General features: G+C 35.8%; 1 pseudogene; it reads right to left on the bottom strand.

Moving 5' to 3' along the window:
- Nucleotides 1-225: 225 nt before the first annotated feature.
- On the bottom strand, nucleotides 226-1,474 carry LOC149179459 (nuclear transport factor 2-like; annotated as a pseudogene).
- Nucleotides 1,475-20,955: the final 19,481 nt, after the last annotated feature.

The following is a 20,955-nucleotide window of genomic DNA, read 5'->3' as shown; positions in this document are numbered from 1 at the left end:
ATTAACAAAGTAAAATAAATCACATAAACTAGATTTCCTAGATTTCTCAACACATAGGCCCCACATACCCTTATTCCATCATTTCTGAAGCACCCTCTATTAGGAAAAGGACATTCAAGAGTGGTTGCAACAAATGAACAATGTAACAGATACTTCACAAATAATGCATACTGATCAAAAGTATCAACCTTAACAAATGTTTATTTATGTTGACTACCTCAAGTGCTAGATGCGGTTTTTTTTCTCCTCAACAAATGCTTGATGCCCATTAATAGGAGATGCCTAAATAGTAAAACGATGAGCAATAACAATTAACAAAAAATTATGGAACACAAATAACATTTAATAACAACCACTTAAACATGTAATGTCCAAAAACCTTAACTATAGCCAAACTAATGATTGTGGCATCATGCTAAAAGAGACATGCAAATTGAGCAAAGAACATTGTGATTTGGTAACTAAAATCCTACAAGACAATGAAAACAAATGCATACTTTATTCAGGCCAAAATTCTTATTTGAGAAATGAAAAGTGAACAAAGAGCAGCAAATTGCATGTACAATCAAGAGGGAAATCATTTAATGAGATTCCCACAAATACATTAATACAAAATGTGAGAATGTGCAGTCCAACTACACTTGATATTAACTATTTGTTTATAAAGCGAAAATACTTGAAGAGTAGTTTGGACTGAAGTTGCTTCTTCAAATTCAACAAAACCAAAACAAAATCCTCCTTGTTGCGAACAAGATTGATTAATTTGAGATATCAATGGCATAATAAGTAATACAAATGTTTCTGATAGATAAAACCAGGTATGTGTCCAAACCTACTCCTAACTTGAATCTCATTTGGATTAATTGCCCCAAACTTCTTGAATTCTTCCTCAACTTGGGTAGGGGTAACATTTACATGCAATTGCTTGATATAAATAGAGCACACAATTCCTACAATAATTTGTAGTTGTATAGTGATAAATAGATTACAAAGCAAAAGATTGAAGTAAAGGATGGCTTAAATACAAAAGAATGACTATACGCAAATTTTTACACCTTTTTCTTCAGGGTAAGCACTATTATATATAATATTCATAACAGTGTAACTCAAGGACTCATTTGTAGATGCCTTAGCTAGACTAGAAGAAGTTTCTTGAAGCTCAGCACTTGGCACCATTCTCACAAGAGATGGCTTCTAAACTGCAACACTAAGAGCAACATTTTCTTTCATTAGTTTAACCTATATATAGCCAAAAGTGTGCGTTAGATATTAAGGAACAATATTGTAATCTAGGGTTGGGAAGCTTAATTTTAAATTGGGTAGAGCTTACAATGTAAGCATAATACTTTTTTAGTGCATCTTGGATTACAATTGAAGTTTCACGACCAAGTGGCCCCTCATTGTGAACTGTAGCAGGAAGAAGGTAAATTGTTGATTCTTTGTTGTTAGTTGAACCATTTGTGGTTTCCCTCATGTATGTGATTATGTTCCTGTTGATCAGAAAAAATGACCTTTCAACATTTTAAGGGGGACCACCCAATCAGGAACTTAAAACAAATCCTTTTCCATTGAAATGGTGGTTCTAACTCGTTCAATTGGGTCTAGTTACCCTCTCTCTATCTCTACTAACTTAAAGTATGACTTTCACCTACCAATAGAGAAGATACATCAGATCAACTCTTCTTGTTGATCAAGCAAGAAAGTGATCTTTAGGCTCAATTTATGGCCCAACCAAACCACTCTAAAGGCTGCCCTTGTATGAGGGGACTTCTAGGATGCAAAATGTAGAACTATGTGCAAAGTATAATCTAAGATGCATCTAATACTAGACCTATATTGATTAAAGAAAGGATTAGTCCTTCTCTCAATCAAGAGCAATCTAAAAGGACAAGAAAAGAAACATAAGTATGTTGAAATTAGAATAAGATAAAGGAAATAGATCAGGAAATAGTTCCAAGATCTAATCCTTGTTCAAGAAAATGTATACAAATAAATGCCCATTAAATAGTTAACAGACATCCAACTGCAAACATCTCCAATTCCTAATAAAACATATGCATAAGGACAAAAATATTCATGCCACAATAATGGAATAGTTCAAATACATGACATGTAGAAAGCAGGACCCCTATAAGATTAAACTATTAGATACCTAGCAGCTCAAGGACATAAAGGTCTATCCTTCTGTTAGACTCCGTCTCATGTCAGAGATTGATTCTTCTTCAAAACCCTGTTTTGAAGAAGAAATCATTAATATGTTGCTTTTTTATGTAATTTGTTCTTTAGCTCTTCAAATGGCAGCGACTTCGAGCTCCTACCTCTGTAAAAGCACAAAGAAAACAAAGCATACAGCAAACTCTACTGTTGATGAATTTGGTCAAGTTTTATCTTCATATGGTTTCAACTATCATGGCACAGAGGTTCTCTACAGTGGCACCCTTGGTACAGAGCTTACTTGTGAAATATTCATTGGTCCAGTTTACTATCAACGACTTCGTCATATGGTGTCAGATAAATTTCAGGAAAGATGGAAAGACAATACTTTCAAATGTAATTCAGGAACAAGCACTCTAGTTATTAAGGGCCTGAAGAAGCTTCATGGTGCCAGTTTCACTATTATACCTGATCGCATAGAAGCTGGTACATTTTTATTGCTGCTGCTATGACTCGCTCATCAATTTCAATGTCCCCTGTTGTCCCAAAGCATTTAACATCACTGATAAGCAAGCTCGAAATACATTGGATGCAGAATCCAACTCAGAGGGCCTGATGGCTTACGGATTTTTCCATCTGAGTTCCTGAGAGGCGTGGATATGACAACACTTCCATACCCTGGGTTTCTTACTGATTTGCAGCCTCAGTTGATGACATTATTGACTACGTGCAATGGTCAAAGTGTTGTCGAAGAAACAGTTTTTGAAGGGCGGATGAGACATGTTGAAGAACTGAGAAGCTTGGAGCTAAAATATTACAGGTCAAGTGGAGCTTGCTTGTAACTGTGGATCGAAAGAATAAGCTAAAGCATGAAAGGATCCAAAGGCTGCTGCGATGTTCCTTTAAACCGCCATTCTGGATTCTTCATTTAGTATTTACATTGCATTTTTCTTTAGTGATTGGAGCCCTTGCGATGTATGAAGGGCACATTCTTTCCATTTCAAACATATTGGAGTTCCAGTGAGCTCAGGTCTAATCGCTCTCAGAATCGACAGAAGAGAAATAGTCTACTGTTCAACTTTAAAAAATGACGTGTTTAGACTGCAGCAAACATAATGGAGCAATGAATAAGCTGACTGAATAGCCCAACATGATGACTGCTAGTCTCTTTATTACCATTGGAGCTTGTTCAGGAACATGGAGATTGTAATGGTAAATTGTATAACCCTTTGGGGCAATAGAAGGTTGATACCACGTGGGCCATTGAGGGAACATTTGATTGCATTGAGACGGGCAGATATAATAGTTTTGCATCATACAGATTTGATATCAAAAGAAAAATATTAATATATCATGGCTATGTTGGAGTGTTTACTTGAGGAGGAAATCCCTATTTTTGGTAGCAAAATGGTCCCGTGCCATTTCTTCAGATTACAGTGCGGAGCTTCAGTGATTCCTTTGAACGTAGTGCACAATATGGTTGTATTGTGTGTTTCTGGCCTTGGTTGTCCAAAGTTACTTTCGTTAGCTATGAATGTTTGAGCCATTAAATTACACCCAGCAATTGATCATGAGTAGCAAAAAGCCTATGATTTCCAGACATACAGGCTCATATCAAAATCCGTGGAATGATTAACTGAAGATCTTTCCAAGCAGCATGTATCAGCAGTGGCTTTTCGTTCACATATTGACTCAAAATCAGTAATGAGTTTCAGCAGATTCCCGTCTTTTGAAGATGGATTAACTGCTGCAAGTACGCTAAATCTGCTGCATCTTTTTATGCCAGATTCTATCATCACAGAGAATCAACATTAGGTGTTCTATAACCTCAGTGAAAATACTTAAGTGCATAAATCACTTTGACTTTGTCTTTTTATGTTTTGAACGAAAATATGGTTTTTCTTGCAAGGAAATGGACAATTAATTGGAGTGGATGAACCAGTTGATAATTTCAACTATGGAGAAGCCTATCCTATGTTGAGCACGGTGAATGACCTTGGGTTTCGACCTCAATACTTTCAGAATCAACCTACAGGCGTACAATTAGCATGTGCAGGTTTCCCGTTCAATTGATTCTGGATCAGTAAAAGGTTTTCCAAAATCTGTCACAGAAGCACAAAGTCAGAATCTTATCTGTGGAAAAGATCTGGTTATAGACATAAGTACGCAGTGAATATATTTGTTTCAGAGGGAGGTGCTGTATCAGTTTTTGAGACTATCAATAAGTGAGGAATGTGATTAATTGAGCTTACAGGGCCAAAGATTGAATTGACATGTGTATGAATCAGACCTGCTTTGTTGTAATGGCGTGGACCAATATTGCTATGCGTTGAGCATTATTGTAGATTCAATGTTGAGTTGAATTTCTGGGTTGAGTGTTGGGAGTGTATATGCCCACAAATAAATCGTGACCAAGGTGTGGTCAAATCCTTGGCGAGAATTTCCATCTCTGTGCTAATGAACCAAAACACTAATCGAAGTGAAGAGATTGCTATTTGAAATAAAATCAAATGCTGTGAACGTTGAGTTCCATTGCTGGATGAAATCAAATGTGCAAGTCAAACAAAACCCTGTTGGTTGAAGATACATGTGAATGTATGGAGAAATATTCGCTGAAGCAGAGGAACGTGGTCATACTTGGGATAGGCGTTGTTTGATAGCTGGCATTGATCGCATAGTTTTAATCCGGGCTCTTAAACTGCTAGAGCAACGTGGGAAAATTTGGCTCACGTCCTTGACACCTGGTCCTTCACTTCAGCCACCTGAAGACACCTGTTACCAGATGCATAAGATTCGTTTTCTTATCTATAACCTCAGTTAATCAGCGCTCCAAAGATTTCAAAAGAAACGAATTCGCCTATTTCGATCCTCAATCATGATTTCATGGGATTTTTGCTCCAGATTTATCTCTTAATTGGCCAATTATCATAAGATTTAGAGAAATGTTGTATCCTGTTTAGAGTAGTTGAAACGCCCTTTCATAATTTCTGTAATGTCAGTTTAAACAGCGCCCCTGTTTTTGGGGGTCGATCTGTTCTTTTTTCTAAAATAGTTTATTTATTGTATTAAAAAATTCATGAGAAGGAGAGGAGAAAAATTCTGAGTGCTGGAGGAGAACTGAGCTCCATTGTACAGTCTTTGACAGAGGGATTTTTAATGAAAATTTCACAGCTCTGATTTCTGAGATTCATGTGGTATGTTAATTTAGCATAAGTTTTCCCTTTGTCTCATATGTAAACTGTTATGTTTCATTCACCTCATGATCATTTCTAATTGAGCAAATGAAGTGTTTAGGTAGAATTCATAGTATTATATGCTCTGCCTATAAGTTTGTTCAATTCAATGTTTTCTTCTGTTTGACAAGGATTCAGTTCTATGCCCTTGTCAGCTCCTCACCAGTCTTGCCATCCCATTTAAAATCTAGATTTGATGCTAAATTCCTTGCCTACCTTGCCTCAGTCGTCAACCTGTGTTGTTCATTATATTTCTCTGTTTGAAGCTGTGATTTTGCCCATGCAGCCCAGAAAAACCCCGTTATTTAATTAAAAACCCCAAATCAATCTTTCTAATCAGTTTACTAGCCTAATATCAGTGTTACCTAGTTGGTCATCTCCCTAATTGAAGATTTTACGAGATAGATCGGAGAGAGCCTTCTCCTGCCCCGTAGGGCTAGCTACGGGGCTGAATGGTTTGATGTTGCCTTGAGGTTTACCTTTCTCAGCCTGAGGTGAAATCTCAAGCGCTAACACCTTCTACAAGTTACAGTTTCGAATCTCATTTCTGATTAACCCTACAAGATAGCTTAACCAGATTCTAAATGAGCCTTTCAATAAACAGTGAGTAGTAGTGCTGAAAAACCACATACATACTCATACTCCATAAATGAATTTGAAATCTGAAGAATTTATTTTCAATAATAGAGCAAGTAATAGTGTTTTACATCTGATTACAGAAATAAATCTTATTATAAAAATGAATCAATTACATAAAACATCAGAGAATTACAATAGTGCAGGTCATCTATTGTCTCTAAATTGATTCCTTGTTTGAACAAATGGATCTAATCTCACTACAATAGTGCAAATGAGTCTTAATTCCTTATATACAAACAAGTTTTTAGCTCTAGTATTACTCTGCCTATTTTCTCTCGGATTTGAATCCCTCTTTCTCATAATCAGAGATGGGTATTTATACATAGTGGAAATATTAACAATCGCCCTCTATTTTGTTGGAAATAATACTGGGGGGGGGGGGGGTGAATCAGTATTATCAAACTATTTTCAATATATCTTTTAAATTTATTCTTCAGATATTGATTATTAGTTTGTATGTCAATACCATATAATAATGAGCAAGAACAAGAAAAACAAATAATCACACCAAAGAACACCAGATATAAGGTGGAAACCCAATGTGGGTGAAAACCACCTGCTACAATATGTCTCTATCTTCTTTCAATTAGAAGCTCTTTTTTTACAATGATTTTGTACTAGTGCAGCCCTTTACCAGTACGCAGGCTGCAACCTGCTACAACCCTCTCTCATTTTCCAGTCTCTCCTGGAAGGGAGCTACAACCCCCTTTGCTCTTCTACTTCTTTAAGGACCACGCTCCATTAATTTTCAGATTAGATCCAAGAACATCAAATAATCATCAAGTACATGTGAATCAACCAATCTCCTTATACAATCAACCAATGAATCACCCAACTTATCAGAATGTTATAAACAGAAAAGCAATACCAGTAATCTAAACCCAGAACTCTGCAGCAATAGATAAAAGGCACCCAATAATTATTTCAAAAGGGGTCCGCAACTTCACCAATAGAAGCCTACGAATATCCGTAGTTCTTCTGTGTCTAGACTGCACAGATCCAAACCTGATCCTTCTTGTGCTCTGCATACCTCCGCACCTAGCCCTTCTGCTGAACTACGTACCTTTGTCTAGATACGCACCTGCACTGTCTGCCTGACAATGTACCTCCGCACCTAGTCCTTCTATTCCTTTGCGTACCTCTGCACTGTGCCTTCTACTGCGCTGCGTACCTCGCACCTGTGCCTTCTGCTGCGCAGCGTACCTCGCACCTGTGCCTTCTACTGCGCTGCAGATCCCTGCACCTGCGCCTTCTGCTGCGCTGCGGACCCTCGCACCTGCGCTGTGGATCGCCTACGGACCTTTGAATAGAGCCAAATTAACAGTCCTCCAATGTGCCACAGACAGTCAGATCCATAGATCTGATCATGCGCCCGAGAGATCGCGACCTATCAATAGATTCGCCTTAAAAATCACCTTGATTTAGATCTATCTTTTAAAACCGATCACCCAAAATTTCAGATCTTAAGATATTCAATTTTCACAAGTGTCTAGCCAAGTGATCTCCTTTCCTTTTTATAGGCAAGCCCTTATTCACACCATGGGACAAAACCATCGAAAACCAATACAAGGGATCCAAACCGGGGTTCAATACTTTAGATCCTATACCACGGACCAAAACCATAGGATAATGATCGACGGGCTAAAATACCAAGGGCCAAACATAAGAAACCCCGCGTGTGTGTGCTTCTCTGCATTGGAGTGAGTGAACTAGGGTCCACACCTTCTGAACGGAGCACCTGCGGATATGTATGCACTTCTTGGTCGGCGTACCTGTGGGTCCGCAGTTTCTCTTAGGATCACTTGCGGGTATCTCATTTTCTATGATTTTGAGAGCATGAACAAAGATCTGCCACTTGAGTGAGTTGCCATCAAGTACAACACCTGCGCCATAGTGCCAAACTAGAATCATAATGCCAACAATCTCCCCCTTTGGACTTGATGGCAACCTCAAGATCCTCAACGTCATTTTGAGAGCCTGAACAAAGATTTGCCACTTGAGTGAGTTGCCATCAAGTACAACACCTGTGCCATAGTGCCAAACCAGAATCATAATGCGAACAATCTCCCCCTTTGGACTTGATGGCAACCTCAAGATCCTCAACGTCATTCTCCCCCTTTGACATCAAGGGAAAAGGGTTATGCTCCCCCTGAGAACATGCTTAAGTCTTTGCTCTATTGATCATGCTCCCCCTGACTATAGACCAGATCTGCAAAAGAAAAATTCTTCAAGAAGAACCATAATCCATCATACACCATCAATGATCTTGACAAAGGAGATAGAGACATATTAGCAGCAAAATTCAGATTAGCATCCATGTTCCCCTTCTGTACTTTCTTCTCCAAGATCTTCTACCATAATGCCAACAATGCATTATTAGAAGAATATATAGTTTTCCTGAACCTGTGCCATTCGATCTTCGACCGATCCATAAACCAACAAATGTACGCGTATACCCCATATGAAACTCGCATACAACCAACAATCGCTGAAACAGATAAGATTCAACAACAAGATAATGTGTCAACTACCCCCAGCTTTTGCCTGAGGTATTCAAACGTTTCCCTAGGCAGTGGTTTGGTGAGAATATCAGCGACTTGTTCCTTAGAAGGAACATACTCCAATTTGACCTTTTGTTCCAACACTTTTTCCCGGAGAAAGTGATACTTGATCGGTATGTGCTTGTTTTTTGAATGCATGACTGGGTTCTTCGAAATGTTGATTGTACTTGTATTATCACATAAGATGGAGATAGGTGGTGTACAAGTGATTTGAAAATCCTGCAAGGTCTGCATCATCCAAAGAAGTTGAGTGCAGCAAGATGCAGCAGCCACATATTCTACTTCAGCTGTAGATAAAGCAATCGAACTCTGTTTCTTGCTGAACCAAGATACTAATCTAGAACCCATAAAGAATGCACCACCACTTGTGCTCTTTCTGTCATCTATGCTTCCAGCCCAATCTGCATCTGTATAAGCATGAAGAGTGAGATCTGTATTTCTAAGATACCATAAGCCATAGTTTTGAGTTCCTTGAAGGTACTTGAAAATTCTCTTCACTGCCTGAAGATGAGTTTCCTTTGGGTTTGCCTGAAATCTTCCAACTATTCCCACTGCAAGCATGATGTTTGGTCGGGTACCTGTCAAATAAAGTAGACTTCCAATCATAGATCTATAGGTTGGCTGATGCACTACTGCTGATTCATCATTTGCACTGAGGCTTCATCCTGTAACCATGGGGGTACATACTGGTTTTGCATCTTCCATGCCATATTTCTTCAAGATCTGCTTGAGATACTTGGTTTGAGACAAAAAGATACCGTCTTCATTTTGTTGGATTTGCAAACCAAGAAAATATGTCAGTTCTCCAGGCAAAGACATTTCGAATTCTTTCTGCATCACCAAGGCAAAGCTTTGACTCATAGCTTCTTCATTGCTGCCAAAGATAATATCATCTACATGCACAACAAGTATTAGCAATTTGTCATTTTCAATTTTTATATAAAGATTGTTATCTGCTGATCCTTTTGAAAAACCTTGCTGATGAATATATTTGTCCAAACGGTAGTACCAAACCCTTGGAGCTTGTTTAAGACCATAGAGAGCCTTTTTCAATCTGCATACAAGATTTGGATCATTCCCAAGAATGAAACCATCTGGCTACTCAATGTATACTTCTTCTTCTAAGTCTCCATTCAGAAAGGTTGATTTCACGTCCATTTGAAATACTTTGAACTTTTGAAATCTTGAGAGAGCAAGGAACATTCGGATGGCCTCAAGTCTTGCAACAGGAGCAAAAGTTTCTTCAAAGTCTATTCCTTCTTGTTGAGCATACCCTTTACAAACAAGTCTAGCCTTGTTTCTAATTACTTCCCCATTTTCATTCAACTTATTTTTGAAGACCCATTTTGTCCCTATGACATTCCTTTCTTTTGGTCTAGGAACCAACTCCCAAGTGTTGTTCTTTTCGATCTGCTCAAGTTCTTCATCCATTGCCTTGACCCAACATTCATCTTTGCATGCCTCTCTTACATTTTGTGGTTCAGTGGAGGATAGTAGTGCCAAATAGCTTGAAGCTTCCGCAATTGTTCTTCTTGTTTGTACGCCTGCCTCCTTTTGCCCCAAGATTTGAGATTCTGGATGATTCTTTTGAACATACCTGGATGGATTCTTCTCTTATATCCTTGTCTATTCCTCTGGTGCCTCTTGAGGTTCTTCTTCATGTTCAGTCTGATTTGGAGGGTACTCTTCATCCTCTTCGATATTTTCATAATTTACTTGCCTAGGAATGTTTCCTTTTTCATCAACCACCACATCAATGCTGTCAACAATTCTTCCAAGTATTTTATTGTAACACTTATATGCTTTGTTGTGGGGAGAATAACCAAGGAGAATGCCTTCATCTGCTCTAGGTTCAAGTTTTCCAAGCTGTTCATTGTTATTCTTAATACAACATTTGCTTCCAAAAAGTTTGAAATGCTTTATCGAAGGAGTCTCACCATACCAGAGCTCATGAGGAGTTTGAGTGTTGTTCACTCTGACACTTGTTTTGTTGAGAATAACAACCGCAGCAAATGCAGCTTCACCCCAGAAGGTTGCGGGAGTTCCAGACTCATCAAGCATAGCACGAGCTATTTGTTGAACTGTTCTATTCATCCTTTCCACCACTCCATTTTACTGAGGATTCCTAGCTGCAGAGAATTCCCTTCTTATTCCATGTTCTTCACAGAAATCGAAAAATTCATTTGAGGTAAACTCCCCACCTCTGTCAGACCTGAGGCACTTAATTTTTTGATTTGATTCGTTTTCAGCCAAGGCTTTGAAGGATTTGAATTTTTCGAATGCTTCGTCCTTGTGTTTCATAAGTCCTAATGAAACCATCCTGGAGAAGTCGTCAATGAATAATATAAAGTATTCTTCTCCTCGAGGTGACCTTGTCCTAAATGGACCACATACATCTGTATGGACTAGTTCAAGAGGTCTGCTGGCTGATCCTTCCTTCTCAGGGAGGTTAGTTATGGTTTGCTTACCAAACTGACATGATTTGCATATGGTGTTGTCTGGAATTTTGATATCTGGAAGACCATGAACTGCCTGGTATTTGCATGCTTTCCTTATTTGTGAAAAGCTTAGATGCCCCAACCTCCGGTGCCATAACCAGTGTTCATCATCCTTGCTCAAATAGAATTGTTGTTGTCCTTCTTCAAATATGTATAAGTTATTTGGAGTTCTTCTGCCTTTGATCACTGTTTTTCCTAGATCAAGATCATGAACACTACATCCATTTGATCGAAATATTACCTTGGTTCCTTGATCGCACATTTGACTGACACTTAGTAGATTATGCTTCAAGCCATCAACATACAAAACATTTCTAGCTTTGACCTTTTCTTTCAACTGAGCAGTGCCTCTTCCTTTTATGACTGCAGGGGTATCATTTCTAAAAGAAACTTTCTTTCCCTTTTCTAAAGCACTATATGATTCAAGTTTTTCTTTATCACTTGTCATATGCTTTGAACATCCGCTATTGATGTACCATTGATTTTCCTGTCCTTCTGCATAAAAATCTATCCCACATCTTTCTGGTTGTGGTTCCTTTATTCTCCATGTTCTGGTACTTGAGGCTTGTTCCTTTGTCTGCCAAAACCTGCTCCTGCATTCATAATCTTCGTGGCCAAAGTTATTACAAATAGAACATTCAATTTCATTTTCAAGAGCCGAAAAGTTGTTATAGGTCCTTTTCGTGATCCCAGTCATACTCCTTTGTTTTTGAGCTTCTCTAGTCATGATTGTTTTATAGGCAACACATTGAGCTGCTTTGTGACCAAAGTTATGGCAAGAGAAACATTGGCCATTGAAGAAACTTCTGCGATTATCAAATCTACCTGCCAAATGATTGTAGTTTCTATTGTCATCCATTCTTGAGGCAAATTGAGAAGATTTTACCTATGGCTGGTTGTAGCTTTTGTTCATCCTTAAGGTGGATTGCCCCTGATTTACCTGGTAGTCTTTGTTTATTCTTGATGTAATTCGTCCCTGTTTTACCTGGTGATCTCCATTGGGCTTTTGCTCATTCCTCCTTGCTGCATTGAGATAACTCTTTGAGGTGGATGCTTGAGAGGCTTCTCCATTATACCCCAGACCTGTCTTGATTAGTGGAGAATATTGTACATTGATAATCTCATCCAGAGTTTCAGATCCTTTAACAAATTTAAGATTGAGAGCCTTTGTTTTCTCAATTTCTTTTCTAAGGCCAACAATTTCACATTCTAACTTCTCAAGACATTTTTCTTTTTCATCAAGTTGGAATTGGAGAGTCTCAATGATCACATTCTTTTCTTCTAAACATGTTTTGAGTCTAGAAATCTCTTCATAAAAGCCATCCACATCTATAGCATCCATGTAATCATCATCTTATAAAGCCATTAAAAGTTTATAGTTATTACCTCGTTCATCTTCATCACTATTTGAAAGACCGTCACTATCTTCATGAGTGTAGTAACTTTTCTTAGTTACATTCTGTTTCTTGTTCCATCTAATAGGTTCCTTCCCTTTTTCAGTTTTATCATTATGAGGACATTTGGCAACATAGTGACCGACTCTTCCACAAGAAAAAAATTTGAAAGGTAACTTACCTCTGAATCTTCCAGTACCCCGTTGAAGGTTTTTGATAGAATTTGATTCTTCTTCCTCTTCTAATGCATGTCCTAACTCATAGTAGTCTCCTTTGCCTGAAGCCTTGAAAGTTGCTTCTCTCCTGTCTAATGGTCCTCATTTCCTCATTTCATAACCAATTGGAATCCCATGTAGCTATGACATGGTAAGGTTTCGAAGATTCTCCTTTTCTTCTATTGCAGAAACTTTAGATTCAAACCTAGGGGACAAAGATCTTAGAACTTTTTCAACCACAACAGCCTCTTTTATTTCTTCACCCAAGTTTTTCATACAATTAACAATCTCATCTACACGAAGGAAATAGTTAGCCACACTTTCATCATTGTGCATCCTGAGATTTTCATACTGAATCCTGAGGGTTTGAAGTTTTTCTCTTTTTACCTGTTCATCTCCTTCATATCTCAGAACAATCTTGTCCCATATTTCTTTTGCAGACTTATACTGCATTACCTTGACAAATTCTGATTGAGATAGGCATCCTAATAGGGTATTGACTGCTTTTTCATTTGTTTCATATTTCTTCTTCTCAGCCAGATCTGTAGGAGTTGCTGAAGGAAAAGTGTACCCTGTATCTATGATATCCCAGACTTCTGTACCAAGTGATTGAAGATAGGCAGTAACTCTTACCTTCCAATATACGAAGTTTGTCCCATAAAAAATCGGTGGCCTGATAGATGCTTCTCTCTCGTAGTTGCTCATGATGATGGATTTTCCTCCAAGCGATCAAGCTTCTTCAGAAGGACCTGCTCTGATACCAATTGTTGGAAATAACACTAAGAGGGGGGGTGAATCAATATTATCAAACTCTTTTCAATATATCTTTTAAATTTATTCTTCAGATATTGATTATTAGTTTGTATGTCAGTACCATATAATAATGAGCAAGAACAGGGAAAACAGATAATCACACCAAAGAACACCAGATATAAGGTGGAAACCCAATGTGGGTGAAAACCACCTGCTGCAATATGTCTCTATCTTCTTTCAATTAGAAACTTTTTTTTTACAATGATTTTGTACTGGTGCAGTCCTTTACCAGTACGCAGGCTGCAACCTGTAGAGAGCTACAACCCTCTCTCGTTTTCCAGTCTCTCCTGGAAGGGAGCTACAACCCCCTTTGCTCTTCTACTTCTTTAAGGACCACCTTTCATTAATTTTCAAACTGGATCCAAGAACATCAAATAATCATCAAGTACATGTTAATCAACCAATCTCCTTATACAATCAACCAATGAATCACCTAACTTCTCAGAATGCTGTAAACAGAAAAGCAATACCAGTAATCTAAACCCAGAACTCTGCAGCAATAGATAAAAGGCACCCAATAATTATTTCAAAAGGGGTCCACAACTTCACCAATAGAATCCTGTGAATATCTGCAGTTCTTCTGTGTCTAGACTGCGCAGATCTGCACCTGATCCTTCTTGTGCTCTGCGTACCTCCGCACCTAGCCCTTCTGCCGAACTGCATACCTCTGTCCAGATCCGCACCTGCACTGTCTGCCTGACAGCGTACCTCCGCACCTGGTCCTTCTGTTCCTCTGCATACCTCCGCATTGTACCTTCTGCTGCGCTGTGTACCTCGCACCTGCGCCTTCTGCTGCGCTGCGGATCCCCGCACTTGCGCCTTCTGCTGCGCTGCGGACCCCCACACCTGCGCTGTGGATCGCTTGCGAACCTCTTAATAGAGCCAAATTAACAGTCCTCCATTGTGCCACAGACAGTCAGATCCATAGATCTGATCATGCGCCCGAGAGATCACGACCTATCAATATATTCGCCTTAATATTCACCTTGATTTAGATCTAGCTTTTAAAACTGATCACCCAAAATTTCAGATCTTAAGATATTCAATTTTCATAAGTGTCTAGCCAAGTGATCTCCTTTCCTTTTTATAGGCAAGCCCTTATTCACACCATGGGATAAAACCATTGAAAACCAATACAAGGGATCCAAACCGGGGTTCAATACTTTAGATCCTATACCACGGACCAAAACCATAGGATCATGATCAACGGGTTAAATACCAAGGGCCAAACATAAGAAACCCCATGTGTGCATGCTTCTTTGCATTGGAGTGAGTGAACTAGGGTCCGCACCTTCTAAACGGAGCACCTGCAGATATGTCCGCACTTCTTGGTCGGTGTACCTGCGGGTCCACAGTTTCTCTTAGGATCACCTGTGGGTATCTCATTTTCTATGATTTTGAGAGCCTCAACAAAGATCTGTCGCTTGAGTGAGTTGCTATCAAGTACAACACCTGTGCCATAGTGCCAAACGAGAATCATAATGCCAACATATTTCTCAACGACTGAAACAAAATGATTCCTTTGGTTGGGATTCTGGCCAAATGTAGATGGCCACAGTGGAACAGATTTCCGAGTTTGGTTTGTGCAGATAAAGATGATCTTGCTTGTCTCTAGCTTGTTTCAAACCAATAGGTGAAATTACATGCGAGGAACATATGATTCAACAGCTTTCTTTTATTACAATATCCCTTTACCATCTGGAGGAATTCATTGGTGCTAGACTGGATCTATTTCAATACTGGCCTTATTTGGAAATATTTGTTATAATAGAAAATATAATTATCCAGGTGTAAAACAAACTTTGTAAACAAACTCTAATTATGCCCAAAACCAATAGAAAAAACAAGCGGTTTTTTTCAATTAATATGACAACAGCCCCTAGAAGTGACAAGTGGAAAGAGCTAAGTGGTATCAGAGAAATGGATATTGGAACTTTTAACAATGGGCACAAATGAAAAACGTCAATATTGAGAGGCTGTGATATGGAGCAAATGCGATATCTTATTGAACTCCTGTTAAATAGTGTATCGGGTCGGGATATCGAAGGTGAGTGGATTATTGGAAGTCGAAAGTCAGAGGGGTATGATGATCAGAGATCAAAGATCAGAGGGATATGATTATCAAAGATCAGAAGGATTGGTTATCAGAATATCGATGGAGTGCCATATCAAAATATCAGCGGGATATGAATACCATAGTTTTTAAAATATTGCTCAGTTAATCTTCGATCGTCGATATTCAGGAGCGGATGTAATGATGTGGAAGTGGGTCCTCTCTCCAATAAACTATAGCCACTTATTAAATGGGCCCAAGACTTATGATATCGGGTATTTTGAAAGGAATCTTCCGATATATATAAGTTCTGAGGTTTCGATATGTTACAACCACTTTATCAAAATGCCACATCAGCTTTAGAATATAAGCCAAAGTCACAATTTGGAAAATAAAATAAAATATCCACTATTAATGAAGATCTTGGTCTTGGAGGCTATTTAATTAAAATTTAAAACAAAAATAATTTTACAAATAAATAATAAAAATAATCTACATTCTATAGGTTTTATAAGGCCAAGGCAATGAAAAATATCCAATCTTCCATTATGCGCTATTTACAAACCAAACAACCCAATGAGATCAAACGAGTTTTGATAGGAAGACAAAAATAGATCAAACTCATTGAAGCAATCCAAACTCATAAATTAGAAAGCGACATGACCAAGTTTCAATCAAAGGGTCCCTATAATGAGAATTAAGTGAATAATGGGGGGGTTGTGTTTTTACCACAACAATGGTGACAAACTGGTAACATAGTTACAGATCAAATGAGAAAAAGACCTAGTACCCATTTTTTTGAGGTAGCAAAAAATCACTCAATTTTAAAAAATGGTGATTCAAAATACACATTTTCTTTTTTGGAGCATATTTTTGCTACTTTAAATTTTTTTATGTATCAAGTAAGAACAATTTTTTAAAATGTTAGTGATTTTGAAAAGTGTTGATGCAACATCAACACATTTTTTTAGAGCGCTTATTTTTGACACTTTAATTTTTTTTTTTTATGTAGCAAGTGTGAACATTTTTTTTTTCTTTTGTTAATGATTTTCATCTTGATTTTGAAAAGTGTTGATGAGCATCAACCATTTTTGTTTAAAGAGCTTAGTTTTTACACTTTAAATTTTCTAATGAATTAAGTGTGGATAAATTTTTTTTAAATGTTAGTGATTTTCATTTTAGTAAGAAAACACAAAAATAAAAATAAAAAAACATGACAATAAAAAAAATCAAATACAAAAAAAAAAATAAAAAAATTAACTCGTAAAAGAAGAAGAAGAAGAAGAAGATAAAAAAAAAATGAATTAAAAAAAAACAAACAATAAATAAATGATTTTTTTTTTTTTTAATTTAAAGAAAAACAAATTAAACCAAAAAAAAAAAAAAATCTAAAAACTTTTTTTTTCTTTAAAAAAAAACAAACAAAAAACAAAAAACAAAAACAAAAAACAAAAAAAACCAAAAACAAAACACAAAAAACAAAAAACAAAAAAACAAAAAACAAAAACAAAACAAAACAAAACACAAAAAACAAAAACAAAAAAAAACACAAAAACAAAAAACAAAAAACAAAACAAAACAAAAACAAAAAACAAAAGACAAAAAAAAAAAAAAAAAAAAACAAAAAACAAAACAAAAACAAAAACAAAAAGCTTAAAATCATTACCAAAAAAAAAGAAATTGACAAAAAAAATCAATTAAAATTAAAATATTTTAAAATTAAACAATTTAAATAAACAAATTTAAAAAATAAAAATAAAAATTTAAGAATTATTTTTTTAAATTAAAATTATAAAAATAAAGAAATAACAAAAATAAAAAAATAAAAGAAAATAACAAAAGAATTAAACAGAAGAAAAAACAACAACAACTACTACTACAACATTACAAAAACTTAAAAAATAACTAAATTCAAAACAATTAAAAACAAAATTTAAAATAGAAAATTAGAAAACAAAATTTAAAAAATTAATTAATTAATTAAATTTTTTTTTTTTGTAAGCTTCGGTAGGACCCACTCATATTCCACATTTTTACAACATTTTTTACAACCTCTCCGCAGGATTTGAACTCGGTTGGGCGGTGTGAAAGCCATCCGCCCCAGCCATTACATCATGCACGTCATGTGCAATTAATTAATTAAATTTAAAAATAAAAATAAAAAACATTAAAAAAAACAATTAAAATATATATATTAAAAAGACAACGGCACCCCACCGCCTCCCTCTCCATCTACCTCCCCACCCCTTGCTCCCTCTCCTCCCACAGCCACCCTCCTCCCCCCTCCCTTCCCCATACTCCCCTCTCTCCCCCTTCTCCCCACCCCATCCGTCCCACCCCCTGACCACCCCCTCGTCCCTCACCCCCTTCCCCTCCCCACCAGGCCCTCCCCGCCGGCCCGCCCGAGCCCCCAGCTAGCGGCCAAGAGGCCGCAGGCCAACTCCGAGAATCAATCTGCGGCCTCTTGGTCGCTAATTGGGAGCCTGAGCGAGCAGGGACGGTCCGCTGGGGGGGCGGGGGAGGGGGAGGGAGGAGGAGGGGAGAGGGGAGGAGGGGGAGGGGTTGGCCGGGTAGGGGGAGGGAGAGTGGAGGGCCAAGGGGGGAGGGTTCGGGGTAGTGGAGTTGGGAGGGGAGGGCAGAGGAAGTGGGTGGGATTGGTGGAAAGGGGCCTGGAAAGGGAGAGGGAGGCGGTGGGGTAGGGTGGGTCGTTGTTTTTTCTTAATTGTTTTTTTGTTTATTATTATTATTTAAATAATTTTTAATTCATTATTTTAATTTTAATTTTAAATTTTTTATTTTTATTTTAAATTTTTCGAATTTTTTATTATTTTTTTTTTTAAATTTAAATATTTTTTATTTTTTATTTTTTTAATTTAAATTATATATATATATATATATATATATATATATATATATATATATATTTTAAATTTATTTTTTAATTTGTTTTGAATTTTTTGAATTTTAATTTTTTTTTATTTTCTTTTATTTTTTGGTAATTATTTAACCTTTTTCTTTAAATGATGTTTTTATTTTTATTTTTTATTTTTAACTTTAAAAAATGGTTTTTTAATTTTTTTTCCTTAAATTATATATATATATATATATATATATATATATATATATATATATTTTGTTTTATTTATTTATTTTTAATTTAAAATTTTCATTTTTACGAGTTAATTCTAATTTTTTTAAGTTTTTATTTTTTATTTTTTTAATGTTGTATATTTTTTTATTTTTATTTGTTTTTTTATTTTATTTTACTCGTTTTTTTTCTTTACATTTAATATTTTTTTTTTTAGCTTTTTTATGTCATTACTATATATTTTTTATATTTAATTTTTTTTTGTCATGTTTTTTTTATGTTTTATTACTTGTTATTATTTTTTATTTTTATTTTTTTTCAATATTTCAATTTTTGTTTTCTTTTGTATTTTTGTGTTTTTTTTCAATATTTGAATTTTTATTTTCTTATGTATCTTTCCTTTTTATATATTATTATTATTATTATTATTATTATTATTATGGTGTTGTTGTAGGGTCTGTGTCAATGCTTGTCTAGCAACCTGATCTCATTATGTATAATTTGATAGTTGATTTTTATTTTTTTTTTGCAATGTATCAAGTTGTGTTAGATTAAGATTTTAAAATCACTATACATTTAGCATTTTTTTTAAAATACTCTTGGTATAATAACTCTTTCATTCAAGTGTTCATTTTTTAAGTTTTTTTAGTCAAATTTTTTTTCCATAATGTCGTGCTTAAAATATTTTGAAAATTTAAGATTGTTTTGTAGTCATAATCTTTGGTTTTAATTCCATGGTTGAAAAATTGTCAATATTTTAATGTTTTTCTAAGTCGTGATATTTTATCTTTAATGTTATGGTTGAAAACATTATAAATATTTTTTCTTAGCACCATGCTTGAAAATTGTTGGAATTTTAAGTTTTTCAAAAAAGTGATATTTTAAATTTAATACCATGCTTAAAAATCGTTGGAATTTTAAGGTTTTTCAAAGACGTGATATTTTATTGTTAATGTCATGCTTGAAAATTGTTGGAAATTTAAAGTTTTTCAGAGTCATAATATTTTATTTTTAACGTCATTATTAAAAAATGTTGAAAATGAACGCTGAACAAAAAAAAAAGACGTTATTCCAGCATCAACACTTTTCGATTTCAAGGTGTTTTTGCACCAAACAAAATGGATTTTATTATTTTTTACTGTTGTTTTTAAAAATATTGAAAATTTACTCTAAAAAAAAAAAAGTAAAAAGTAGTGATGCAGAATAAACACTTTTTATTTTTGGGTTGTTTTTTCATGTTTTTTGGGGATTTTTGTGCTCACGTACCCATTTTGAGATAATAATTCTTGTTTGATTGGTAACTATGTTTGGTAAGAATCAGTTATCTCTTGTTTATTATTAATGAAATCCTAAAAGGAAAAGGAGCAGGCTAAATAAAATAAAAATACTAAGATTTAAACTCTATGAAATCCCTCAAAACAAAATTTAATCATTTTGAACATTTCTTGTAGAAATCATAAGAGTAAGATCATGTTTACAATAACCATTAATTAATGATAGCATAAACTAAAGGACAAAAGTTTAGCATTATGTTTAGTAAGAAAGATTAACTCTCATTGTCACAAGTAGAGCCATTACTGCCAGCAGGCATCCATAGCCTCAACAAGGTTACCTTTTTAACACAAAGGAATGTCAGTATCTCATCTACTATTTAGTATTTCAGAGAAGACATATTTCACTAATAACTCTAAAAACCATTGTCTTGGCTTGGTGACAAATATGACAATTCCATTGACAAGTGTTGATAGTCATGAACAAGTCAGCTCATGATGAGACCTCTCGTCTTACAGTGAATTGCGATAAGCTATTATCCTAGTTTGGTGACCAGCTATGTTAATGTCATAACTATCAAGACCCATGATCATGCTAGGTTGGCTCATTACTGAGACCCCCTAGTTTTTAGGTATTTTACACAACTTTTAAATTTATACTCTGATAATTTGTGCTAATAGATGGGGAGACGATTCCTCTCCCTAAGAGATGGGGATGACATGGAAGAGTTATAGAATACTATGCTGGTGTGTTGCTTTTGTAACCTTAGCATTTCTTTTAGGATATGGCTCTTTGTAAAGTAGTTTTCTTATGTATATTAAGGTAAGAGAGCATTCAAATACTAATAGAAGATAACGATGTTAGAACTTCAATATGATCCTGAAAAATAACAATTTAATGACCTTCCTTTTATTCTTCCTTTTACTAATGGATTCCATGTTTGGCCAATTTAATGTCCTTAAATTGTCAATCATAAATTATGAACCAGGGCAGGTATACTGAAGAAGCACAGGTGCACTATATGCGTTAGAAGTT

The sequence above is a fragment of the Pinus tabuliformis genome, chromosome 4_1, assembly GCF_031772625.1.
Source record: "Pinus tabuliformis cultivar Carrire ecotype Pingquan chromosome 4_1, CPIR1, whole genome shotgun sequence".
In the NCBI taxonomy this organism is placed as follows: domain Eukaryota; kingdom Viridiplantae; phylum Streptophyta; class Pinopsida; order Pinales; family Pinaceae; genus Pinus; species Pinus tabuliformis.
Note: the sequence above shows the minus strand (reverse complement) of the source record. Positions and strands in the feature narration are given on the sequence as shown.